Source organism: Triturus cristatus, chromosome 8 (genome assembly GCF_964204655.1).
Source record: "Triturus cristatus chromosome 8, aTriCri1.1, whole genome shotgun sequence".
In the NCBI taxonomy this organism is placed as follows: Eukaryota; Metazoa; Chordata; class Amphibia; order Caudata; family Salamandridae; genus Triturus; species Triturus cristatus.
The window spans coordinates 1,004,845,393-1,004,872,376 of NC_140591.1; the positions used below are offsets into that span (position 1 = coordinate 1,004,845,393).

Genomic DNA, 26,984 nt, shown 5'->3' on the forward strand with positions numbered 1-26,984 from the left:
CCTTTTCTGCTATTGAGTTACATGTGTGGTGTCCGTTATTTTGGGCGAGCATAATCCTCGCTACCTTAGAATTGAAAATGATTCACTCCATAGCTAGATTTGCTATTATTCTGGAGGTTTACCTTGAAAATGATTCACTCCATAGCTAGATTTGCTATTATTCTGGAGGTTTACCTTGAGAACATTCTCATTTTAGCCTGTCCGCCTCCTTTTATTTTCCTGACTGTCCTAGGCCTTCTTTCTATGGGTCGCCGGGCTTCTTCTCTTGCAGGAGTGCCCAGCCCAGTCTTCCTCCTGCAGCCTGCCACCTCCCTCTCCTTCTGCGCCTGGGTCACTGACACAGCGGCAGCTGCGCCTCCCTTCCCCCTCCTCCCGCTGCAGCAGGCACTGGCTAGGTGGCTCTCCTGCCTCGCTTCCCCTCTGAAAGGTAAGGCTTTCGCTAATAGTTTTATTGCACCCCTCTTTTCGTCCTTGCGCCCCGCTGTTTAGAGGCGGGGCGCTGTGTGCTTGGCAGCAGCCAGCCCAGTGGCCTCCGAGCTGGCACAGCCCACGTTGCACGCCCGCAGTTGGAAAATCGGACTGCTAAATATAAGAAATCAGCCGTGCAATCGGACGACCGGTGTCGGTGCTGGTCTACGGCTTTGCGTGTTTGTTTGTTGCATCAGATGCAACCTTCGGTTGACATGAGGAGGCTTGTGGTTCCCCCTCCTGTGCGGAGCTATGGCAGTCTGCAGACGCGGGGGGGCGGGGGCACTATCGCCCCAGTTTTTTTCCTGACCTCAGGTGTCTGCTAAAGCAAAGTAGGCGAAGATTCCCCGTGTGTATTTTTATTTTTTTGCAAACACTTCGAACCTCAGCTAGGTTGTACTTGTATCTCACCGGAGAGATATTTACTCCAGAAAACTTGGAAGCAGCAAGCTTCGTTTACAACGCACGCCATATTTTCGCGCAGGTCTGTCAGACAGTGTGTGAGTCATGCTTTTCCTTTTTTTAACTGCACATAATTTAGCTGCGGTCTCGCCGTCTTCTTCGGTGCACTTTGCACATAAAACTGAGCGGGCCGCTCGGTCTGCTCCTCCCCGAGACTAAAAAAACATGTTGCTTAAAAAGACGCATTTACATGTGCACTTTCAGCCCAGTCACATTGCAGAGGCGTGATTGCAATGCCATATTTCCTCCCCCTCCTTCCGGCTGTCCATTTTTTTTCCTGCTTCGCGACTGTAAACCGTTGTGCTTTTCTTGGCAGGGTGGGGGCTCTGGCTCAATTGAGCCCCTGGTTTCAGACGTCGACCACCTCTCTAATCTTTGAGTCAAGCCCTTTTCCGTCGCTTGGTGTTGGATATAGGTGCAGAAATTCAACATGTGTTTTGTCTTTTGGAAGGAAGGTTTCAAATAGCAGGGTTCCTTTCCAAACTCTAAATTTGGATATATTCTCCAACAAATAAGTGATTTAACAGAATGTTGACGTCCCGTTGCTTATAAATGCTGCAGGGCCTTCGAGACTGATAAAGTTGTAATTACCAGGGTACACCCTTTCATCTTGGTCATAGCACTCTGGACAGATTCACCAACGAAAGATGTCTTAATGTAGACTGATGGTCAAAGGTTGGAATCCCAGGAACGCAGACAAAGAATGAATACCCTATTAATTGGCGGACAACCCATTGACTATTCAGTTTGTAGAGGCCACTGTAAACAGTAATTATTATTTAGCTGTTTGGCTCTAGTAGTATCAGAGTGATGTACCATTATTATACTTCCGCTTTTGTGACTGCATTGGTCTATTAGATGACACTTTTTTTTTAGGTCTCTCCTAGGCAGCGCTTGTGCTGTCTCTTCAAGACATGTTTTATTCAGGATATGGGCATAAAGCTTCGCCCACTTTCCACCCATCTTTTTAATTGGCTCCTGCCCTTTGTAAATGGTGGCTTTTCATTGGTTAATAGGCTTAGTAGGCCCTTCTTAGTACCGCCTTGTCTCGTCTTGTAACCTCCCAACAGGACATCCCCTGTTAAATGTGTTGTTACTCCCTAGGATTTAATTACAGCCTCAAGGCACTATTTTCTAAAAAGGCTTCAGGCAGGACACACACTTGGTACTAAGCTAGGCTTTCAGTGGTTACTTCACTCACTAGAACATCTCTCATTTATATGAGACCATCTATACATTTCCCTTCATCAGCTCCACACAGAGTACAACCTAATCCGAAATTAATATAATTATTTTGTTACATTTCAAAGCTACTAATTGTGTATATATGGACATAGCTATTTGAATGTACTCATAGTACTGTCTTGCATGCAATGCATTTTGGTAGGGTGGATTAACCATATCCTCTGCAGGGTGCAGTACCATATGTGACCAAAAGTGGTCCCCTTTTGGCTACATGGTACAACACCCTGCAACATGGCCAGGTAAAAAAAACATTACCATTTAACCTCCAACTTTGTAGTCATGCAGTGCTGGTGCCTTGCTCACTAGGGACTGTTAGGAGCAGCTTGCGGTACTGCACCTAGACATGCAGTGCTGGTGCCTTGCTCACTAGGAGCAGCTTGCTGTACTGCACCTAGTCATGCAGTGCTGGTGCCTTGCTCACTACGCAAGCATTTGCAATGCACTAGGTCTTGCATTACTAAAAGTATGAGCAATTGGCGATGCATTATTATTTGCAACGCCAATACCTCAAACTATCAGTAATAAGAGACCTGTTGCGTTGCAAATGCTTGTTAGAAGTTGTTGAATACATGCCAACAGATTTGGGCACGAATCTCATTTTTGTAATTCCAAAATGATTTTGCCTTCACTGTCCTAAGACTTCCCTCTCTTTAAATGAAGCGAGTGAAGAATTGCGATTTCCCAGATATGTTTTCCTTTTTAAACCTTGTTGCCTATTATTAATTGTATTCCTACCGTATGTCACTCCTTGAGAGTGAGTCTCAAGATAAACACAAACCCTCGTTCCCTGGCATTGCCTTCAAATAAGTTTCATGCTGTGAACTGACCCTTTTCTATTAAAATGTTTACCTTTTGGGCAGAAGCAAAATCCTGCTCAATGCATGACATCCTTGTTTATGGAAAGCATGAGTATTCGTGCTCAAATGAAAGGGCAATGTAAATGCACATTGTTTTGCAAAGCCAATCGTTAAATTAATTTGGTACACCACTGCAGTTTGTTCTTTATCCCCCCCCCCCCCCCCCCCAAACCTCCTTGTACACCCTATTGTTGTAAAAGATTGGCAACAAAGCTTTGGGAACTAGAACTTAATCGGAGAAATGCTGTAAAGTCATCTGCTTTAGCTGTCCTTGTACGACCCACTTTTCTGAACGTGTGCCTTTTTCAGCGACATATTTTTGAGTAACAGTTAGGTTCATGTTAACCACAAGTGGCATTGTGCTCAATAATCCCCCCCCCCCCCCCCCCCCCCCCCAATCTGTATCATAGCTGCAAATATGTTCAAGTCGTAATGGAGGTTCAGTCATGGAAATTTCTGAGGCCTAGATCAATGTTTCTGAGGGCCAATCTGTGTGTATCCAAGATGAGCGTCTCTTGATACATAGCAGTATGGGTGTATTGGGGGGCATCTTATTATTATTATTATTATTATTATTAAAAGGTACTGCCTTTCAGCAAATAAGCTAGTTTTAGTGCATGATTAGGTTTGACGGTTGCCTTGCAAACCGTAGATTAGACGTGGTTGCATTTGAAGAGTCTAGTTGGCACTCGTACAGTCCACCAACTCTGACTGCTAACTTGCCTGTGGCTTAAGGTAATCTTTGGCATAGTAGGTTCCAGATGTCGATTTGGTTAAACTTTGCAATAACTAAGCCACTCTTTGTTTGTGTTAGCCAGTGAAAGATTGACGTTTGTAATGCTGTTAGTTCCATCTAATCTTGAATTTCCTTAATGGCCCAAAAATTTAAACTTATTCTCAAATCAGCTTAAAATAAAAAATAAATATTTTTTTATGTGTATATCCAGCCTGCCACATTTTGCCTAAAGCTAACGATTCTGGCTAAATGTAATTTTTTTGACCACATACTCTGACAGGTTGTTATCTGGTTTTATTAAAGGCATACACACTGTTCCACAGGCTTCTTGGTGCTAAATTATGGAGATGCCTATCTACAGGATTAAGCATATTTCTTACACGAAGAAAAGATTTGGTGGATTAACAATCCATTTTTTTACTTCCAACTTAAAAAGGTAATATTATAAGATTTTGCTTATTAAAATATTGTAAAGTACAGGTAGGAACTTCCCGAAATTCACTTTGAATATTACTGGCTACTTTTTCTGAAACATTACCAATCAAAACGCGTTGTTGCAAGTCAGAGTGCTTGCCTTATGTCTGAATGTTGTGCAACCACTGTGAGTGCTGCTGAAGTGCTAAGTACGCCAGCAAGGATTATCAGTAAGTTAAGAACTTGCTGGTAAGTGCAGTGTCTAATTGAACGTGGTTCGAGGATTGAAAGGGTTAGCTTGGCCATTCAGTCTTCAATTTTTGCTAAATGATGTCTATTACTGCCTTTTATTTACAGTGGTTTAGAAAGGCAAAGTTGTAGCAAGTGCAGTAAAACTGATAGCGAGTGCTGTTTCACATTGCCATTATTACTCCTTTCCATCGCTTTGCCATCAAAGCACTAAAGACCACATCTGTTTTGGCTTCTTTATACTGAATTGTGAAATGTTTAATTGAAGATAAAAATAACTGCTGTTATGCAGACAGGATTGAGGTTAGTTGTGGTTCTTCTGTAATGTAAAGACAACAAATTCCCAGAGAATGAGCCAAATTCACACCCTTTAGCAGAATAGTTCTGCAAAGTTGTGACATTTGAATTTCCTAACCTGTTAAGCATTTTTTATGATTTACTGAGAATGCTTATTAAGTTCACACTGCTCTTAAGCCATTCCACTCTGTTTTTGTAATAGATTGCTATATTAAATATATATATCTGGTGTCTTTCCATTCTATAAACTGCTGTTGTCGTAGACCTATGTTGCATCATGTGTGTGTGCAGACACCATACAACTTTCCAACCAAACTCCACATTGGTTTAGTTTCTGAGCTGGAAGTCCTTGCTAGTCTTATCTTACACCATGACGGATTTGTTAAAGTGTGTAAGACTTCAAACATCCAGGAACGGCCTAACGTTTGACAAACTCTCCATGGGTATTTTAATCAATTTTACTTGGTGCCATGTGTTAGACACGGGAGAGTGGGTGTGTTTGCGTAACATGGCAATGAAAATGCATGTGGGGTAACACATGTAGAGCAACTGTACTAATAATGGATATTCATACGTTTCTTACTTCTGTGCAAAGATTAAGTTTATTATCGTGAGAAACTGTCAAAAGAATACTATGGTTTATTGCCTAGCAGATTACTCGTTACAATTACTGTACACGAAGAAACAACTCTCCTAATGGGCAGGAGGCTTCTTCAGTGTGATTTCATTGTACTGCCCAAATGTCATGGCATTGCATCGTGGCTTTGGTTAAATACAATTTTTAGAAAGAAATGCACACAACAAATGCCATGGCATATACCATATGTTCAGGGTATAATATGCCATTTATTATAATCTTTGGGCGTGGGGCATTGAGACCCACTGTGAGGTATTATGGATCCTCCCCGCACTCTAGTGGTAATAAATACCACATTACACTGGCACATCTCTCTCTATTTCTATCTTGCTCTTTTTCTCTTAAAAAACTGAGCATAGTTGCTTGCATTGGTTTATTGAGCATAAAATTGACTTTTTAGTCAGACTTCTCAACTGTGTTTATGGATTGGCTGCACCATAATTCTGACCCTTCTTCTAAATGTGCTATTTTGTTGCTACGTAAAAATGGCTCTCGCTGACAAGCAAAGTATGTTTATCCAGTCCCTTGATATGGCTATTGCGTCCCAAAATATTTTACAGCATTTTCTCTCTTCTGTCATTTAGGTGTGTGTGGTGGTGTTTAAAAAAACAAAAAAAAAAAAATCCCTAATACAAAAATTAAAATTCTGGGTGACTATTCCCAGGGTCTTAATGTATTTGTATGTGAAGAAAACTGAGCAGAGCATACATATACAAACTAACTTGGCCAGGGAAACACTGTTATGGAGAGGGAGGGGCACAATTGGCTCTCTCTTCTACTTCCACAATCTATGATTTGTGAACTTTTGCCGCAGGACTGGCACCGCCACACTCTGGAGACTGGTGTTAGCCCCGCAGCAATGTCCGTCTCTTCCCCTTATTGCAGCTTTCCCCCTTCTACTTCATTCTTTTATCTTCATTATCCCCCCCCCTCCATTTTGAGGTTGGCTTCTTTTGTTTGTTTATCTGCTTATGCGCATAGCTGTTTCCAACATTTTGCCAACTGCTTCTCCTGTTGGTACAGCGTAGGTGGCAGAATACTCGGTGCTGGGGCTGATCACCGACAAGGTTGCATATCATAATCTAGTATATATAAACAAAATCACTTCTCCTTGCGCATTAGTTCGTTTGAAGTTTCTCAGAACCAAGGTGAGCGTGCAAGTTAAAATGGTGCATTCTGTTGGCTTGTGTTTCTAGCAGTTATATCCGGGGTGCACTGGCCTGTAGACATGTTGGGTATTTTCTGATAGGCAGGGATGCTACCTGTAGGGTTATTGCCCCCTCTCCCATAGGATGTGATATTCCTTATTTTTTTATTTTTTTTTATTTCAATATACTTCAAAAAAAAATTTTTTTTACAACATATTACATGTGATCATCAACGCTTTGTCGTTACAGGGCAGCCAAAACTGGCTGTGTTAGCTGTAGTTCATTTTTCTGTAGTTTTATGCTTCTGAAAGCCCCCCCCCCCCCCCCCCCCCCCCATCCACTGTCACCGCATAGGAAAGAGAGAGAGTGAAAGGGGCAAGTATAGAAATTAGGGTAGAGAAAGAAAGAGATAGCATGCCAGAAGTTTTCTGCTTTCCTCGCTATTGTCTTGACCCTGTGGGGGTGTGCTTTTCAAGCCGTTCTTCTAGTCCTATCTATTCAGGGCGGTTCATATGGGTCTAGGTACTTGTCCAGGAACGCCCACATTCCCCTGCAGGGCTGTCTCCATGGGGAGTCTCGTAGGGCAGTTGTGTCGGCGCCTCTAAGATACGTCACCCAATTGAGCCATCCCTTGAAAGTTGTCTTGGAAGTGTCTTTCCATTTGGTGAGTATAATTTTGACTCCCGCTGTTAGAAGGAGATCCAGTAGGTCTCTGTCTTGTTGTGAGACTACCTCTGTTGTAATAAATGCAGAGGCCAGGGTAGCAAATTCCGTTTTTAATGTGCAACCTAACATTTTGTTTAGGAATGTGAAAATCTTCTCCCAGAATTTTTTAACTTTGGGACAGTGATAAATAAGGTGTGCCAGGTCCCCCTTTTCCTTGTCGCAATTCCAGCACTGATCATTGTCCCTCAGGCCCAGGGTCGCCAGGCGAGCCGGGGTCCAGTAGGTTTTGTGTAAAAGCCAGAATTCTGTCTGTGCTAAAACCGGGGATATTTTGTTTTGCGTGGGGGAGGTCCATAGCATATGGATCTCTTTCTCGCTGAGTGTGGAACAGAGTTGTGACTCCCGCTAAGTGAGTGTCTTTTCATTAAGTTTGGTTGAGCTGGGTCGTAGTAGTCTGTATAGGTGTGATACCTGGTGGCCTATTCTGTTGAGGTTCGCCATGTACTGGATGATTGAGGGCTTGTGTTTAGAGAGTTTTGCTTTGGCCAGGGCTGTTTTGATTTTAAGGAAGTTGTTCAGTTCTATGTCTGCTAAATTGTGCTTGTTTTTTAGCATGCTGAAGGTGGAGGGGCTTTCCCCCTCTTCTAGCTGAGCTGGGTAGGAGATACCTAGTATTTTCCATGAGTCTATAGATAGCGGTTTACCTCTGTATTTTATCCTTGAGTTTGCCCACAGTGACTCTCACTTTGAGTTTTTTACGCTGTGTTCCATCTTTTGATCCACTTTTAGCAGGGCATTTCTCGTGTTTTTGAGTATTGGATTTGCGGCCTGTGTCTGTTTATTAGCTGTTAGGAGAGCTGTTGGCTCCAGGTTATTTAGCATGGCTCTCTCAATTATAAGCCAGACTGGCGTGTAGTCCTGGCTGGGCAGGACCCAGTAGGCCCCCTGTTTCACTAAAAAGGCAGTTTGGAACGTTTTGAAGTCAGCCACATTTAGCCCCCCCAGATTTTTGTCTAGCCTTCATTTTTTAAGGCTTATCCTCGCTTTTTTGCCTCGCCAAAGGAATTTGTTTATCATCTTGTCTATTTTGTGATGGGAGTCGTTCTTGAGTATGAGAGGGAGCATACTCGACAGGTAGTTGACCATTGGGGGTGATCATCATCTTTACTGTCTCTATCCTCCCCCACCATGTTATAAATTTGGGCGACCAGTCCTGCAACAGCGTCTGTCTTGTCTAGCATTAGTTTTTCATTTTTTTCGAGCGGGCTTTTGAGGTCCCTGCCGAAGTGTATACCTAGGTATACAGGCTAGGCCCGATTCTCCCAGTGTCTCTCTAGTGGTGTAGATTTTAAGTGGCTTACATTATGACTTGTCCTTATTTAGCTTGTACCCAGAGAGGGTTGAATACTTCTCAATGGTCTCCATGAGTGCCGTGATGGAGGATTTTGGACTCTCTGTGACAATGAGAATGTCATCCGTGTACGCGGCTAGTTTGACTGTGATCTCATTGATGGTGATCCCTTTCATCTCCTCATTGGCCCCGATATCTCTGATCAGCGGTTCCAGGGCCAGCAGAAACGACGAGGGGGACAAGGGGCAGCCCTGCCTTGTCCCTCGCTGTAGGGTGAAGGGTTCTGAGACCGCCCCATTGACTAAAATTCGAGCTCTAGGTTTTTCGTATAATGCCATAACTTTCCGTGTATATGATTCCCCCAAGTTGTATGTCCGCATGCACTGCTCCAGGAAGTGCCATGATACCCTACCAAACGCTTTCTCGGCGTCTAGTGTAATGGTCACCGCTGGTTCGCCAATCTTGGCAGCCCTTTCAAGTATGTGGCCCAGGAGTCTGGTGTTATCATGTGACATGCGTGTCTTTAGGAATCCTACCTGTGCGTTGCTTATCAGCTGTGGTAGAACTGTGTTAAGCCTTGCAGTCAACATTGATTAGTGAGATGGGCCTGTAGTTTTGGGGTAGCTGAGTGTTTTTGCCTTCCTTCGGGATAACTATTATATTTGCTTCAGACATGGTTTGTGAGACCGCTCCAGCCCTCTCGCAGTGGTTGAATACTTTTTTCATAGTTGGTTGCAGGTGTGTTAAAGTCTTATAGAAGGTGGCCGTGTACCCATCTGGCCCGGGTGCCCTGTTGTCTTTAAGAGACTTCCCCCTCCATCTCAATTTCTGCTGAGCTTATCTCCCGTCCCAGTGCCTGTGCTTCCTCAGACGTTATCTTTGGGAGGTTTAGTCTGTCTAGATATTCTGTGCAGACACCTTCGTCCAGAGATTGGTCTTTTTTATAGAGATCTTGATAGAACTCAATGAATGTACGTAGGATCTCCTTGTGTCTTGTGTGTGTGTGTGTGTGTTGTTTTGTGAGTCTGTGATTGATGAGATAGTGTGCTGTCTTTGTGTTTCAGGTAGGAGGCTAGGATCTTCCCTGCTTTTTTAGCCTCGTAGAGGTTAATTGCTTTATACTTATTTATCCACATCCCGGCCCTTTCGCTCCAGATTCTGTTGTACTCGTATTTTTTCTTTCTGAGCTCTGTCAGTGCGCAAGTGTTCTCTGAGACACTGATATGGGTTGCTTCTAACCTTTTGATGTCCTTTTCTAGTTGGTCTAAATGTGCCTTCTCATTTCTGTTAATTTTGGCCTTAATATCTATTATTGTGCCCCTGATTGTGCCCCTGATTGTAGCCTTGAGTGCGTCCCACGTGGTCTTAGAGTCCGTGCCCAGTGTATCATTAAATTCAATGTATTCTTTAATGGCTTCTTCTATTTTATCTTTGTTGGCCTGGCCTGACAAGACGTCGCTATTGAATCTCCATCTACGTGGATGGTCTTCGTTGTGTCGCCCGCACAGCAGTAGGCTGATGCACGAGTGGTCTGAGACAGTTCTTGTCGTAATGTCAGTGTGTTCTATTAAGTGGGTGGGTGTGTGTGCCTGAGATTAATATGTAGTCTATCCTGCTGTATGAATTGTGCGCGTTGGAGTAAAAGGTGTAGTCTCTAGTGTCAGGGTGTTGTAGTCGCCACGTATCTTTAAGGTTGAACCTGGTGCATATGATGTTTAGTGTGGTGTGTGCGTTTGGGGGCAGTGAGTGGCACTGTGATTGTCTGTCAAGAGTGTAATCTAGTGCTATATTGAAGTCGCCTGCCATCACTGTTAAGTCCTTTTGTGGAATTGCTTCCAGTCTTTTCGAGATGTCCTCCCAAAATTCGGAGGCATCAGTGTTGGGGCCGTAAATGTTCACTACAAGTATGCTTTCTTCCCCTCTTTTCAATTGCGTAACAAGTATCCTCCCTGCTTCATCGCATTGTTGATCCTCTATTGTTAATTTGGAGTTCTTGTTTATCAGAGTGATCACCCCCCGCTTTTTCCCTGTGGCCGGAGAGCAGGCCACCTGTCCGATCCATCTCGCTCTAATTCGTTTGGCATCCTCTAGAGATAGCCTGGTCTCCTGCAGCAGGAACACATCTCCTTTTGTTTTAGCTAGGTAGTCTAGTATTTTATTCCTCTTGACTGGGTGATTGAGGCCCTTGACGTTTAGGGAGACTATCTTTAGGTTAGACGCTAAGGAGTTTGGGTTGTCTTGCGGCATTTGCTTACGATGGGTGTTCGCTGTTCGCCCATACCCTCCCTTGTGATGTGTTTGCACCCCTTCCTCTCACTTTGGTACTCTGCCTAGTAGGTGGGTACTGTCTGGGTCCTCCCCATGTTGGGTCTTCTTCTGTCCTGCCCCCCCCCTCCCCCCCCCCCCCCCCCAGATCCTGGTGGCATGTTTCTTCTTGCATGCAGGAGTGTAGAGAGAAAGGTTAAGCTAGGATAGGGGACAGTGGATAGAGTCAGAGTAGATATACCTGACATACAGTACTGACATAACAGACAAACCCTCCCTGTTAGTGTTTTTAATACTAATACACCTTCCCCCCCCCCCCCCCTATCTGCCTTGCTCTCTATTGTCCTTAGCTACAAATGTAAGAATTTCCCTCTTGACTACTTCATTCCCCTTATTTCGTTCCTTTGGCTTCCCCCCCCCCCAAAAGGATATAATGTTAGATTGGTCTCTCTTAAGTGCTGTCATCTGGTGTTACTCTCGTTTCAGCCTCTGTTTCCGTAGTTCTTTATCCTCACCGCCCCTTGCGCTGGTTCAAATTCTAGTTTTCATTCTTGCAAGTGAGTCATCAGATTGAGGTAGATACTTAGGACCCTTTGTTTAGCCTGAGGTAGGTCATGTGTACTGAGGTAGAAACCGGTTTCTGTTCCTGAGTGAGCCTAAGTGTTCGAATTTAGACTTTGTTCCTTCGGTCATTCCACTCTTGGCTCCGGTGAGGCTCTCCTCTAGCTCGTTTCTGCTTGCGAAGTTTCCATCTCTTGTTGTGACGGCCCTTGTAGATATCTGGGCAACTCTGTTGGATCTTCGAAGACGTGCGAGGACGTGCGATCTTCCTTTGTCACTAATTCTGAATCTTGTAGGGCCTACAAATGAGAAAATTATGTTCTCCTTCCTTATTTTGTCCCGCTAGGCCAGAAATCCTTTTCTTATGTCAACTGTGGGCTTGGAGTAGTCCTGTGTGAGGATTATCTTGTGTCTGTTCCACTGCATAGTTTGGTTTTTTCGATCCACAGCGAAAACAGCTTCTGTATGTTGCAATCGGAGTGGTTTGCATATTGTAGGCCGTGGTGCTGCCCTATTCGCGGGTTTGTGGGCTGGTACTCTGTATGCTTTGTCAAGCTCGAGAGGGTGGTCGAATTTGAGGTTTGTAATTTTGGGGATCATGTCTTCTATAAATGCCATGCATGACCCTGTTTTGTCTTCCTCACCCTCCGGGACACCCAGGATTCTAATGTTCCCCCTTCTGTTTCGATCGTCCAGTTCAGCCGTTTGTCTTTGAAGTATTGCCGTTGTTTTGGCTAGGTCCAACAGTGCTTTGTTTGTCTTTTGCTCCCCATCCTCTGTCGCTAACCCTCTGTTCCACTTCCGTCAGTCTGTTGTTAGCCGCGTGTATTCCCGCTCTAACCGCGGCCAGTTCTAGTTGTATCGCATCCGTAGTTTGTTTAGTTGTTTTGGCTAGGTCGTGGACCTCCGCCAATTTTTTCAGAATCATGTCCAGTGTGCTATTGATATCAGGTCTTTGTCTGATGGGGGAGTCTGTTAGCGTGTCGCTCCTGTTCTTCTTTGACTGCTGCGTGATTTTCCCTTCGCTTCCAGACATGATTGGCAGGCCTCTCTTCACTTGTTGTAGTTTAAATCTTTCACTCCCTTTCTGCGCTGTGGCTTGGTGTCTCTGCACTTGTCAGGTTTCTTTATGACTCCTTTTGATTTTAGAGTTCTCCTTCAGCCGCGTTTGTTGTGTGTCATTGCCCTGTTGCTTTGCGAGGGTCACCTGTGATCCTCTGCCCAGGGTGGGTTGTGCTATGTTGGGGGCCTTATCCTGATGTTGTTCTTGTTGCCTACACTCTGCTCTTGTCGACGCCACCCCTTCTATTGCGGTAGTTGACTGCCGCACATCGCCCCTCGTGCGCTGGCTTACCGTTGTGCTAGTGCCTTATGGGCAGTTGTGTGTTTCTTGTCTGATCTTTCTTCAGTTGTTGGTTGTGGTGGTTTTCCTGTATTGCGATTTCGCAGTTTCACGGGATCTGTTCTGTCTCCCTCTGTATTGGTCGCGACAGTGGGTGTCACCTGTACCTTAACTCTCTGCTTCTGTGTGTTCTGTTGCCGGTGTTGTTCCCTCTCACTGGTTACTCAATGTGACACTGTGCCTACTTTGCAGGCTTGATGGTCTGCGTTGTATGGACCAGAACCCTCCTTCCACGTGTACACGGATTGATCATCCTAGGTAATGACCTTGTTTCACGTTCTCTCTGGTTTTCACAATCGACAGGCTGTGTCTGCTTTGAGGGCTTGGTGGTCTCCGAAACCTCTTGCCGTCGCTCTTGTTTCGGCTGCTCCCTAGTATATTATTCGGCCCATCCAGACTGTGTATTTAGTGTTCCTCCACCTCCACGCTCGCTGAATTGCCTATGTGCTTTTATATTTTTTTCCCTTTTTTAGGTCTCGCCTGACCCAGCACATGCGCTGGTCTGGCGAGACTTTTTGAGAGGGCTCCAAAAAGTGCTACCAGGCCAGCCTAGAGCTACAGTGCATGTGCGCGGGCGCCGCGCTTTCCCGCGATTACTTTCACTTTCACTTTCGCGGCCGCACGGCCTGTTTGATCACTTTCGCGGCCGCACGGCCGCTTGGCACAGCCAGTAGGTCTCGCTTTTGGGACCTTATAAGTATTTAGTTATGCAACTGTTGCATGGCTAAACACTTATAAGGTCCCAAAGGCGAGACCTATTGGCTATGCCAATGCTTGTTTATATTGGTTACTCTGTCCTTCGTTGCCAAATTCTATGTTCCTGTCCTCATCCTGTCCACTTCCTCCTTGATCTATTCCTCTTCTTTTTTCCTCTGTATAGGGCTCGTTCCGGTTCCCCTGCCGATTATTTCCGTTCTTCTTTTTATAAAATGGCGGCCCGCACTGACCGTTTCGTTTCTTGTCTCCTTTCACTATGGCGCTAGAGGATTGGCGTTATCGGGGAGGTCTCACTCTTCTGCCAGGCGCGCTATATGTGTGCACAGTCACTGCCCCTTACGCTTACAGTCTCAGCTTCTCTTATTCTCACACCACAACGCATTGCTTCTTGTCCCGTACCTCTTGTCCGTGTTAGGCTCTCCTTCGTAGCTAAGATAGCGGCCCCCTTTTCCTCGGTTTCAGTTTGTTTTTTGGGATCTTTGTCGGGGATCAGGACTGCTTCCTCTCGCACCTGCCTGCCCTGCTGGCGTCCTGGTAACCCCCTGCACAGACCTTAGGCTCACTGAATGATGGGAGGCATTCGGATGTTTCCTTTTGGGCACAGCGGCACAGCGGTAGTGACGGTGGTGCTCTCAGTTGATGGGTGCCATCTTGAGTTTTTCTGCCTCAGCGGCGGTCCTTTTTTTTTGGGGGGGGGGGGTGATTTTCTCTATTTCTCTTCGTTGTGGGTCTGGGCCACCCAGATCACCTTCTTCCCGTGCCTTTCCAACGTGTCTTGATGGGGTTCTTCCCACTGTTTGTTCTTTTGGTTGTTCGCTCCCAGGTTCGGCGGAGCGATGGATTCAGGCAACTAATCCCATTGCCGTCCAAGCCACGCCCCAGTATGTGATATTCCTGAAAGGCCTATATATATGCTAAACCCAGTCTGTTTGGCACAGCCCCACCGTCCTTTCAAAAGCCCTCTTGGAAACAGACTCTACCCTCTGGAGTCTCCTTTTGTAGGTCATTCATTCTCTTGAATTACTACAGGGTTCTATGATAAATATTGGCATGCATCACAATGCTGCATTACTATACACATCTAAAAGACATAACACCTCATCTGTTGCTTCCAAGCATGTTGAAATTCTTTTTATGTACATTAAAAGGTACATCCAATGGATCATATAGATTTTTAGAGAACTTCTTGTAGAGGCAGATAGCTACGATTTGACCTTGGCATAGTCAAAAGTGCCTGTGTGTTCAGTATGAGTTGTAAGAGGGGGAGATCTGAGGCTGCTTTGCTTTCATCTTGAAGAGACCTTCAATGCTCAATTCGTGATCTGCTTACACATTATATATTTATGATATGGATTTCTTTTTTTATACTGAGTGTTCTATATTTTTTTTTTGTTTAGCACCCAGAGTATGAGCCACAGAACATTTTTGCGTCTTTTCTTTCTTCTATGCATGAAACATTGGAAATCTTGACACTTCTTAAATCTTTGCATTTTCTTTAAACAATCAGCCCTTGTTTTTATGTACATCATTTTAAGGTGAGTTCTAAAAATGTTACTGTCAGAATTTAAATGAAGTTTGAATTATTTTCTCTTAATGTATTTTGAAAAGGACAGTATGCGAAAGTAGGTTTGCCCTTCTAAAAACCACATTTTACATTGCTGGCAGTGGCAGAGTTAGACTGTTGTATGCTTTTGATAGTTCTGATGGGAAGAAGGCTAGTCAAAAGCAAAAGAAAGATGTAAAAACTATCCGTATCTTCAGGTAGTTTTTTCATAAGGATGCTAATTTGAACTACTCGTTTAACAGTTAACATTCTGTTATTAAAATGGTTGCCGATTAATTCTGCCTTTCTCCCTTCAGTTTTGTAGGCACAGTGTCTTCAGCACCCCTGTAAAACTGTCCGGCCTAGGCAACTACCTGCCATAGCAGCAGCTATACATGTGACTACGTGAATTGTGGAATGCGGTCTGTGGAGATAAATTGTTGATATTAGATTGCATAGGTCACAGGCAAATTGTAAAATGAGTTTCACACATTTCTTTAACTCAAATCACAATTTGATAAGGAAATCCTTACAGCTTGAAAATTTACTTTTTTACACCTCTACCCTGAGGACATTCTTCCTCCTAGCACCTTGTTCCACGTTGTGCGCTTTGCAAGAACATATATTCACACTGTAGCCACCAGATCGCTCACAAGCTTGAGGCCCACCATTTGAATATAAGAGGCAGTGCTGCTTTGAAATGCCTCTGCGCCCCATGATGAAATACAGGCGAGGCGTTTTCCGTATTCTCTTCTGGGAATATTGTTTTTGCTCGATGCAGAGCTGAGAGTTCACCGTGAACCAGATGCAGTCATGGCAATAGTCTTATCCGCTCTGAGAATCGCATCGAGGTGACAGGGCTGTGGTGAAACGTCTGAAACCTATGGTTCATGCTAAGGCAGTACTTGTAGCTGAGCTTAATTGTACGCTAGGGTATGACAGCGAGTCTGCCGCTCTTAACCAACCTGCTATCGTTTTGTGAAGTTATGTGCCTTTAATAAAGCCCACGGAGCCGTGGGAGGGTGGGACATTCTATTTATTTATGCGTAATGTTAGGGATCCGTTATAATTACAGTATAAATCTTTACATCACTGTGCATTCTGTTGTAAACTCATCTTAATTCAGATTCAAACCATGCAAGGTGAGTTGTGAGGACATCCAAGCGCTGGGCCAGCAGAGGGAAAGGGATAGTCGGAGCAGACGAGGAACATATGAAGTCTTTATATGTAGACGTGGGCTGACTTTTCCATTGTTTGGCACCCTGATAACTGAAACGTTTGTCACCTGCCCACAGTCCTCTGAAATATGGGGTTTCTATTAGTCATTCGCTAGCCCTTTGCTACAGCAGTACCTCGTGCTGACCCCAGGAAAGCCCCTCCCCATCCTGTTTTTTCATGCTTGACCTTTCCAGAGTATCAGAAGAGTGGTTTGGGACATGTTACTGATAGTTCAGTCATTCCTCCAAGACTGTAGGGTGAATGCTTTCTCCAGAATCAAGTATCTTATAGGACCCAAACTGGCACGCGTTCTCTCACAACTGAACAAGGATTGGCCCAATGCATAACACTCGAAGGTCCCCAGACTATTCATATGAATATGAATGCCAAAGGACTCCTCTGTTATTAAAGTAGCCCTGACCCCCTCACCTCCGCACTATGACCCCTCCTTTGCCGACGATCCCTTTAGCTTGATCTTACCATTACTGCACACTAACAATCTTCCTTCTCCCATAATATAAGCTAACTGACAAAACGTTGTAGCAAAATCTTCACTTGTATTTTTTTCTGTTCATAACGTTATGCTTCCACCAGGTTTCCCTTCTCGGTGGGTATTCCGTACTCTCAAGAGAATTTTTTTTTTTAAAGCCATAAACCTTTCAGTGATGCTTTGCTAGGGAATCATTGTGCAAACAGCGCCCCCCTTCCTCACTTAAAGTGGTAGTAAATAACGCTTTCTACAGTAACTTCACATTTTTGATCTCCATTACATCACTAAGCTTATGGACAACTTTAGTTGTAGCTCGGTTGCACCTACATATTGAATGCAGAAACTTTCTGGTTTCCCTTCTGACAAGCTTTTCAGTATAGTGAAGGGTTTGGCGTACTTGTAATACTGGTAGGTGAATGGTACACTTCTCCACTTTTTTTTTTTCCAAAGATGAATGCACTCTCACACTTCAAAATTTGTAGGTTTTATTTTTTCAAGTAGCTGAACCTGAAAACATTTGCATTGTTGCACATGCGCATCTGCATCTATGTACGCTCCATTTAAAAAACCCTATCCCTTTTATGTCTAAATTGGAGACATCTTTGGCTGTCTCGCCTGCTTTGTATTTTGCAGAGAAAATCATAGAAAGTGGCAAATGGTATGGTTCACCAGGTGTCAGTAGAGGCTCTTCTTAACATTGGAAAATAGATTTAACAATTGGGCCCAGGAGACTTGTATTTTCTTTATTTTTATCTTCCCGATTTGATCAATTTATGTGATCCTCTTGTTTTTTTACCTGTCAAAAGTGAGAGTTCTCATCGGCTACAGACCACTATTCAGTACTGTGTAAAACATTGAACAGTTAGGGGGTCATTCTGATGGCAGTCAGACTGCATCCGATGGCTCGTCAGATGCTATCTGACTGCTACCTGCTGCTGCGGTCCAAACGACGCATTACAATGCATGCTGTCTGAGGCAGCAAGCCGAGGACAGTTCTACACTTTCCGCCAGGCTGACGGAGCCAGTCGGACCTAATCCCTACAAGAGGGGTGGTGCCTACTCAGGCACTGCCGTAGGGATTACAATGTCCATTCTGCTTGTGCTTTCATTGCGGTTCGCCTGCCATGAAAAGGCAGGCGGAAAGTGACTTTGGGGGCCCCTAGCAGGGTCCCCTTGGCCCTCTGCTATGGGGACTGGGGGGCACCTTTGAAGCCTTCCTAAACATCCCTGCATCATCTGGCAGGCACCACATGGTGGCTGCCACACAGTGCAGTGATGTTTTTAAAGTGTATATTTGCTATTGAGGCTTGAGCTGCAGCCCACAGCACAAGCCTCAATAGAAAATATACACTTAGCGACCACCGACTCTTGCATTGTAATAGGGGCAGGCGGACCGCCTACTCCTTGTTGGGTGGTCCCTCTTCTGCTACGGTGCTGGTAGGACGAGAGTTCGACCGGCATTGTAATGATGCCCTTACTTTTACATTGGGACATGGAACTCCACATGCATAAGCCAGTCCCCCACACTGCCTTTCCCTGCATTTGGTAGTCAACAAGGTTATCGGACTTGCAGCTGCTTTTTGTTTGTTTTTAAGATGGGTGCTTTTTGCTATATCTTCACTAAATAACATCTTGTGGTTATAAGAATAACAAAAGGAGCACTTTTACAGTGTTGGTGATTTTGCTGTTATTTTTACACTTGCATCTTCTGCAACAGAATTGCTGATTATCTTTTCCATCATTACATGGGTGGAAGGCAAGGTTGGAGACCGATGGCACCTCATCTTAACTTTACTGGTCTGCTGCAATTACTCTGCCCTCATTCAGTCATACCTTCTCTGCTGCCTTTCCTAACCGCTGATGCTATGTTGTGTTACCCTCCCCTTTCATGTTTCCTTGCCAGCACCATCCCTCACCATTTTTTTCTCTCTTCTGCTACTTGCTGATTTACTCTTTATCACTATTTTTCTTCTCACCTTTTTTTCATCTCCCTGCCATGTGTCCTTGACTTTGAACTAAGTTCTCATTCTGAAACCATCTCACTGCTTCCCTAGCCAGTGTCTCACCTAGATTCTTGCAGTCCATGTTCGGCAAGTTCAACAGAGAGTGACTCCTCTGAACAAAGGCCCTATGTCAGAGTATGCATCATGGCTGGATGTTCACTGAGTAGTCATGAAGTGCTGTGCTTATTACGTATTAAATTGAATTGCCCTTTCTCCGTGATTTAAAGCATATTTGATTTAAATTTTCAGACGGGCATGAAAGTAAGAACATTAGGTAATGTGCTAATAAGATTTCCATAGTGGAACCTTCCAGTTGGCAAAATCCCATGAACGCTTTCCTGGATGTGTACACACACCCCACCCCAGAACCAGTATTGTTCACAAAACCTTTGATATTTGTTGACTCTGGTTGTTTTACTTACTCTACACAGACCATACGATCATCTCGAATCTCGCATTAGTTAGTTTCCTGAGCTCATTGGAAGCCTTTACTGGTTATCGCACCAAGAACAACTAAATAATGTAATGTGTTAAGAAAAAAAATGTCTTTCTCGGCAAAACGGTCCAAAAAATGATCAACAGGTGGAGTTTTGTTAAAGAATATAAATATCTGGGCATAATTTTTAGCTGGAATCTTAATTATATAGCCCATCTTAAGAGTGCAGTAACAGAGCCGTAAAGCTGTGGCTGCTGTACTTGGGACCCTGGATAAGTAATTATGCCACAAATCAGTTATTGTTAGAAGAGATGCATAATTTTGAAAATCACTAGTGTGCTGCTCTATGGTTCTGAAATCCTGGTCGAGAAATATATTTAAATGTCTGGAATTGATAAAAGTGAATGTTTGGAAGATGTAGTTTGGTTTGGCAAGTGAATCCATTAACTAAGCAATACAACTTGAGCTGGAGCTTATAATCATTTAATTTAAATACTTTCAGAGACTATTGAATTATTGGGAGAGAATTTTAGAAGCTCAAAGGGTACTGTTAGGCATATATTGAAATATTAACTACAGTCTAGGAATCCAAAGCCATGGATGAAAAATGTGAAGAAATTCCTAAGCTACTTTGACCCTAAGGGGTCCTTAGACCAGGGAATATGTCAAAATATAGAAAGTAAGAAAATAATTAGAAGCCAAATTCAAGATGCAGCTACCCTATACGATTACTGGGATTGACGTCCCCACCTTGCCCATTTGGCTAAAACTGCTGAGTCGGGAAGCAATACCTACTAGATATAAAGGCAAAGGGGACTAAACGCTCGAAGATGAAGCAAAATCTGGGCCGGATGCCTACATTTATAGATTGGAAGACTCCGAAAAGTGATTCATTCTATACTTAAGAACATTTTAGAAATTACCCCTTTTGCACACATGGACCATGGTCATTGATCACTTATTAGTTTTTTGTCCAGTGTTTTTAGAAGAAAAGAGGATGTTGGTCTTCCCTGTTTATGGAGCCTTCGCTTCTAGGACCCTCGCTTCATTGTTCAACACTATTATGAAATGTGAAAATATCACTCTGTGTTAGAGATTAGGCCAATTCTTTGAGAAAATGATCTCCAGGTCGAATGCCATAGTTTTAGAGGGCAGACGCCGAATCGACCCTAGTATGTAGTTTATATAAGTTACGGGGTGGCTGTTTAATGCACTTTAGAGTTTGGAGATATTACAGCATGTAGATAGAATATTATGCTCTTTATACTTGGGATATCTTATTTTTAGTGACATCAGGATTTGCTTGCTCGACGACAGTTAATAAACGACAGCCACACATGAAAGGCATTTAACGAATTTTTAAGGGTGTTTAATGAATTTTGGAGCTCACAGCCCGTATAATGTAAAGTTGTGACGAGTATTAATGAATGTCAGAGCTCAGAGTGACCATAGACGGCAGATAGAATATCTTTGCACCTTATACTGGGAGTTTTTTTACAGTATGATTGATTATGTATTACTAACAAGGTTAGGAGCTGATTAAGTAGTAGCTGCCAGCCTACAAATACTATTTTTTTTTTTGGCTGGGTCTTTTTAATGTTTTTGTATACATTTTTTAACATTATTGTTAACAGAATATTTTCTTAACTGTGGGCTGTTAATTCATGAATTTGAAAACTTGTGTTTAATCTGTTACACGTGCACCTACTGTATAATGCTTTGAAGTAGCAAAATGCTGGGTCATATTCTGTTATGTGACTTTAGGGTTTGCAATTTCTCTATAATCCTATGTTTACTTTGTATGATTTAACTTTTTAAAATCCATTAATGGACAGAGAAATGTTAAAAAAGTGTAGTTTGTATTTTATTTTTTTAAAGTGTGTTTGTCAAATCGACATGGTATCAAACTTAAATCTAAATTTGAAATGTCACTGGAGTGCCGTACTTATAACACGTATTAAATTTATTTTCCCTTTCTCTTCGTGATTTAAAACATATTTGATTTACATTTTCAAACGGGCATGAATGCAAGAAACATTAAGTAATGTGCTGATTAGTTTTCCATAGTGGTACCATCCAGTAGAGATCTAAATAAATGGAGCATGCAACGTCTGTTTGTAGCAGGTAGGTAGATGCAAAATATTGTATTGCACATTCGCAGAGGCTTTATAACTATGAGATAAAGTACCTTGAACTGTAACCTGGATGTGTACACATACCCCATCCAGCAACCAGTATTGTTCCCAAAACCTTTGATTTTTGTGGTCTCTATCTGTTTTGTATTTTTTATTTTTTTTTAGGAAATAATATATGATGGTGCAATATCACACTCGCAAATCTGACAACACAATTAGATCTTTTAGTGGGACAAAGAAGTAAAACGCAATCACCAGTGGTTTATTTTTTTCTCAATAGTTTGAAGATGCAGCAATGAAATATTTTTTATCAACAGTAATATGATGGAATGATGTGACTTTATAAAAACAGGTATTTGAAAGACACAAGCATTTATAGCAGCAGGCTGTCACATTTTTTTCTGGAAATCGGAAATCAAAAGGTTCTACTGCATCGTCTTTTAATATTTTTTAGGTTTAATTCCATTCATCTGTCCAACATAAGTTGTGCAAGTGTAAAGCAAATATCCACCCCTTTCACTTCTGCATGTTATTCCTACTCTCTCTACACCACATTGCATAAGATGTTTCATGCACAATATTCATTGATCTAGGACATGGACTTTAACTGATATCCAGATTACCTGTTTAATAACATCTTAATTCCAACACTTGTCTAAATTTTCAAGGCATTCAGAGGATAGTGAAGACTGTATTATTCTGCATCCTATTGATAAATGTACTTAGATTTGTATTTCTGGAGTCTAATATCTTAGTGCTGGACACCTGCCTTATGTCTGCACAGATCATTCATTCTGAAATGTGTAAAAAAAATATTTTTAGTTTTTCGTCTGTGCAGAGGCCTATTTTCTTAAACTATTTTATGTTCAGTCAAGCGTTAAAGTTCCGCAGCATATTTCTTCTTCCTCCGCTTCAACAGTGGGGGTGAATGTTATCTATTGGACCTCCTAATTTTCCAATACTAGTCTTTAGCACTTTGATATTTTGTTCTTACTTTTTTTGCAGTGTAGGGTCCTTTCATGTTTGCATTCATTGATGGAATATGAATTAGACAGCCTTAAGGTGGTGTCCCCCAACTTTTTTCCTGCCTCCCTTCATTTTTTTGTACTCGTTTTTGCTTCCTTTAGGGCTCTGCATACTTTACCACTGCTGACCAGTGCTAAAGTGTGTGTGCTCTCTTCCCCTAAACATAGTAACATTGGCTCATACCCAATTGGCATATTTAATGCACTTGTACATCCCCAGTAAAGTGCACTACATATGCCTAGGGCTTATAAATTAAATGCTACAAGTGGGCCTGCAGCACAGATTGTGCCACCCACATAGGTAGTCCCTTAACCATGTCTCAGGCCGCCATATGCAGGGCAGCTTACTGCCACTTCGACATAGCTTTTAAAACTACTTGCCAAGCCGTGAACTCCCCTTTTATTATGTATAAGTCATCCCTAGGGAAGGCCCTTTGTAACCCAAAGCGCAGGGTGCTATGTATGTAAAAAGTAGGACATGTACTTTTATGTTTTACCTGTTCTATAGTGATAAACAGCTAAATTGGTTTTTCACTGCTGTGAGGCCCACTCATCTCATAGGCTAGCACTGGGAAGTCCCTAAAATTCCTTTAAGCAGTAATTTCTGATCAGAAAGCAGTAGCCTTTTCATTTTACATATCTTTGGAATGGTTATGCTAAATCCTCTTAACTAGTAAGGTCGGATTTAACCGTACTATTTTAGAAATGCCACTTTTAGAAAGTGGACATTTCTCTGCTTGGTTTGCCTTTCAGTCTATCTCTAATACATGTCTGGGCTAGCTGACAGTTCCCCATTGTGCATTCCTTCCAGACCACCACAGACACAGGAAGGGCTGGGTATGATTTAGCACCTATCTGCATTCCGATGGGCCTTCCGGGGCAGATGGGAGGAAGGGGCTCACCATGACACTTCAAAGGGTAGTGGCTTGACCCCACATAAAGGATTGATAACCCCCCATTAGTAGTCTGGATTGAAAGGGATACTAATGCGCTTCAAAACTACTCCTTGAAGTTTCCCTCACAAAGGCACATTTGGGTATAAGTATTGGGTCTCTGACCCCATCAAATCTGACACTTCTGGATCTTGAACTGAACCTCTGTCAGTGGACTGCGGTGCTACCCAACCAACTCAATCTAGACTGCTTTTCTGGAAGGACTGATTTCCTGCTTGTTGCCCTGCTGCTCCCTGGCTCTGCTGAAAGGAAAGCTGGACTCTGCCTTCCCTCCAAAGTGATCTTCAAGGGCTTGGTAGCTTGCCTCCTGTTTTGGAAGTCTCAGGGGAAAAAAAAGACTTCCTGCAGTTCTGCTGGTGCTGTTGTACTCTACATACTGTGAATCCAACCCTTGCATGAGGGCCCTCTCCAAGTTCTGGGCCTCAGAAGTGGGTTCTGAAGCTGAGTTTCTACCAAATCTGGTGTGAAGCAATGTGAAACCTCTCTGCAAAGCTTACAGCTCTCTGAACCGGTGCCAGACGATGTAAAGCCTCGCATACTTTGCCTTACGATCCAAGGTGCTGTGTTCAGTGGGCCCAAGTGAGTCCTTTAGCTGGCATGCGCTCCATCATTGTCGGCCTGAACTTGGGATTTGCACCGGTCCCTCGTGACCTGAAGTAAGCTTTTTAGTGTTCCCTTCTTCTGAGCACTTTATTGCATGTATTTCTTCAACATTCAATATCTCTACTTCTACTTGATGGATCTGTATCACTTTTGTCTTGTTTACTCAGATACATATTCTTTATTTTTCTAAACTGTTGTGGAGTCTTTTTGTGGTGTATTTACTGTGTCGTTATTTGGGTTATTGCACGAATACTTTACACATTGCCTTCTGAGTGAAGTCTGCATTTTCTGTGCCACGCTACCAGAGGGTGAGCACATTACAATTTAGGATTGTGTTGTGACTTACCCTGGCTAGGATTATGGTCCCTGCTTGGACAGGGTGCATACCTCTGCCAACTAGAGATCCAATTCTAACATATATGTATTATTGTCTTTACACTTTGGATTTGAACTTGATCAGTTTAATACCGAGCTGAAATTGTGCATTTTCTCAACTGTATTCTCTTTTTGTATACTTTTCAATGACGTTTGACAGTTTTTTCATGTGGGCGACAGAATGTTTTTTTTGTTGTATGTCTTGTTTATTGAACTATTCCTTCATATTTAGTCATCTAGAAAACTAAGACTCTACCAATGCCATAGTGTTTTGTTTTTTGTATTGCATTTTATTGTAATAATCAAAGGAGTTATGAAGAAAGCAGCATGTACAGGCACATTTGTGGACCCGTGAGGGCCCCTGTCACAGCAAATTGTAATGGCATACATTGTGATGGACATCACTATGTACTTGATAAAAAATCATAAACTTCCCCTTTTTAGACTCCTAGATGTGTAGTCTTTTTAGATGCATGGCACAAAGCCATTTGCATTGCCTTCTGGGTGTATACTTTAGATCTATGAGTCAGCAACTCATGATCAGCTCAGTTCGCAAAACCCATCATGTGGCTCTGTAATATCATAGTGTTATGCTTGCAAGCAGCATTCTAAATTTGTATCTTTAGGATGAACTGGTTTTCTTCAGATTTTACCAGTGTACTGCCCACAGTCTTCCGTCCGGCAAAGAAAATTGAAGAATAGAGATGAAGACACATAAAAGGGATGATACAAAGTATTGTTGCAGATTCCCCCACCCATCACCCTGTCAGTCACCCCTCCCTCTCAAACACCCCCCCCCCCCCCCCCCCCCACGATCACGGAGTTCCATTTTGTACATGTATCAATAGGCTGCTGTAACCCATTTTGCAGGCCTTTGGCTGAGGTTGCTGTGGTGTCCTCACATTTGGAGGAGTTATGCCATTTGTGGTGGCCCGATTTTTAGAACTTTTGAGGTATCATAGGAAGACTTGCTCTCTGACCTTAGTTGACCAGTGCTACAGGGAGAGGAGCCAGCCACAGTGAAATGACCCAGTTTATTATTCCACTGATGCCGTTCTCTTTTCCACTGCTAATAGTTCCAAAATCCTATTTTGCTGTTCTCTCCCAGTGGGGCAAGTGTCCCTTCCCCAGTGGTACACTGTAGGCTGGTTCACTGCCACTAGTGACAGGGCCATCTGGCTGGCATGTAGAGATATGTATGATCTGACCTTTACATATGGAAATCACTATAACACAGCACCAGGTTCCGAGGTATATAAATATTAAACATCGAGTCAGTGGCACATAAAAATGACTTCCCAGTGTTTACCCAGTTCTGGACAAAGCTGGAGGAGTGAGCCTATTTCACCACAGCGTCTTCAGCAGTGGGAGGACGTCAAGTTGTCCCACTTGTGCATTTTATTGGGCTTGCGGTACCACTACACATGTAGCTTATACATGTAGCTTATACATGGTCTTTTTCCATTCACACATCTTATGGCTATTCTAGACTTATCACTGGCCGTTTCCCACTGGCAGACAGTTTCCTGCTAGTTCAGTCTTCCATCTTCCCTGGCCCTTACTTTAGGGGACTTGTGCCGGAACAGTTATCATTTTATTAGAATATGGAATTTAAGTTTGTCATGGTAGCCATTTCTCGACATTTATCGGATGCCATGAGTTACTACTGTCTTTATTGTCAAGCTGACGGCTCTACATATATCGGAATACTTCAGTCTCTAGTGAGCCAAATTCCTTTTTCAGGTTTATGAAAAATGTGATGGCTCACCCTTTAAACGACAGCCTAAATATCAGGCACTTGCCGTTTCGATCTGCAGTTTAAAGTTATCCCTGTCTACGCACAATGTGGCATCTGGATTTTTATGTCCTGACACGGAAGCTAACATTATGCAACTCTCCTAAATTGCTCGCCCTCTTTGTGCATTTGTCGTATGCTCTCCCCTTATTTCTCTTTCTCATACACTCTTTCTGTTCCTCTGCCTGGAGTTCATTCTCTCTTCGCGCAAAAACTACCTGTCCCTCTCTGTCTTCCTGTCCATTATTTGCAGCGCTCCACACTATCTATCCACCATGCCACACAATTCCACCCCACACAATTCCACAACTAACAATTCAACCCTCGTAATTCCATTTCACACCACATACATCCACTCCACACCAAAGCACACGGGTTAAAGACATTGTCATTTACAGCGCCAATAGCTTTAACTCTTGCAAATGCTAGACCTATTGAGATTGCCAATGATTGTGTCATATATTGTTTGCCTCACTCCCTATTTATCAGCAAAGCGAAACGTCTTTCTGGCCTTAGAAAGCGGTGTTTATTTTAACCTTTCAAGAAAGCTTTGTTTATTTCAACCTCTCAAATGCATTTTCTTCATCAATAGAGATAATTGACAGAGGACGTGGAGTGTCTGAGCCAAATTGAGTGTAACTGCTAATGACTGTTAATTCCAAGGACAGCCTGCCCAGGGCACTTATCGTTTTAGCCATGATGGCTAATTTATTGACTTTAACTTATTAAATATATTTAATATTTTGCTAAATTGGCCAACTTGCTGTTGTCTTTTTTTGTTATTAAAAAATATTTGGGATTTCACATTTCCAATTATTATTTGCTTCGATGACCTTGCTTCAGGCCCCTGAGAAGTTCACAAAAATCCTCCTAGGTTTCCTCTTGTTTGGTTTCCTCTGGGCAGATCTCTGTGTACCCTCTTTGTTTTCACTG

General features: G+C 43.0%; 1 protein-coding gene across 16 annotated transcripts in view; it reads left to right on the top strand.

Annotated features, from left to right (window-relative positions):
* Positions 1 to 269: 269 nt before the first annotated feature.
* MBNL2 (muscleblind like splicing regulator 2) overlaps positions 270 to 26,984 on the top strand; it is a 501,363-nt gene continuing 474,648 nt past the window's right edge. For 8 of the 16 annotated variants that reach the window (XM_085622558.1, XM_085622561.1, XM_085622565.1 and 5 more), the window contains exon 1: positions 270 to 427. The gene's annotated coding sequence lies outside the window, so the exon portion shown is untranslated. The remainder of the gene's footprint in view (positions 428 to 26,984) is intronic. The other 8 variants (XM_085622548.1, XM_085622551.1, XM_085622554.1 and 5 more) reach the window with 2 other exon arrangements.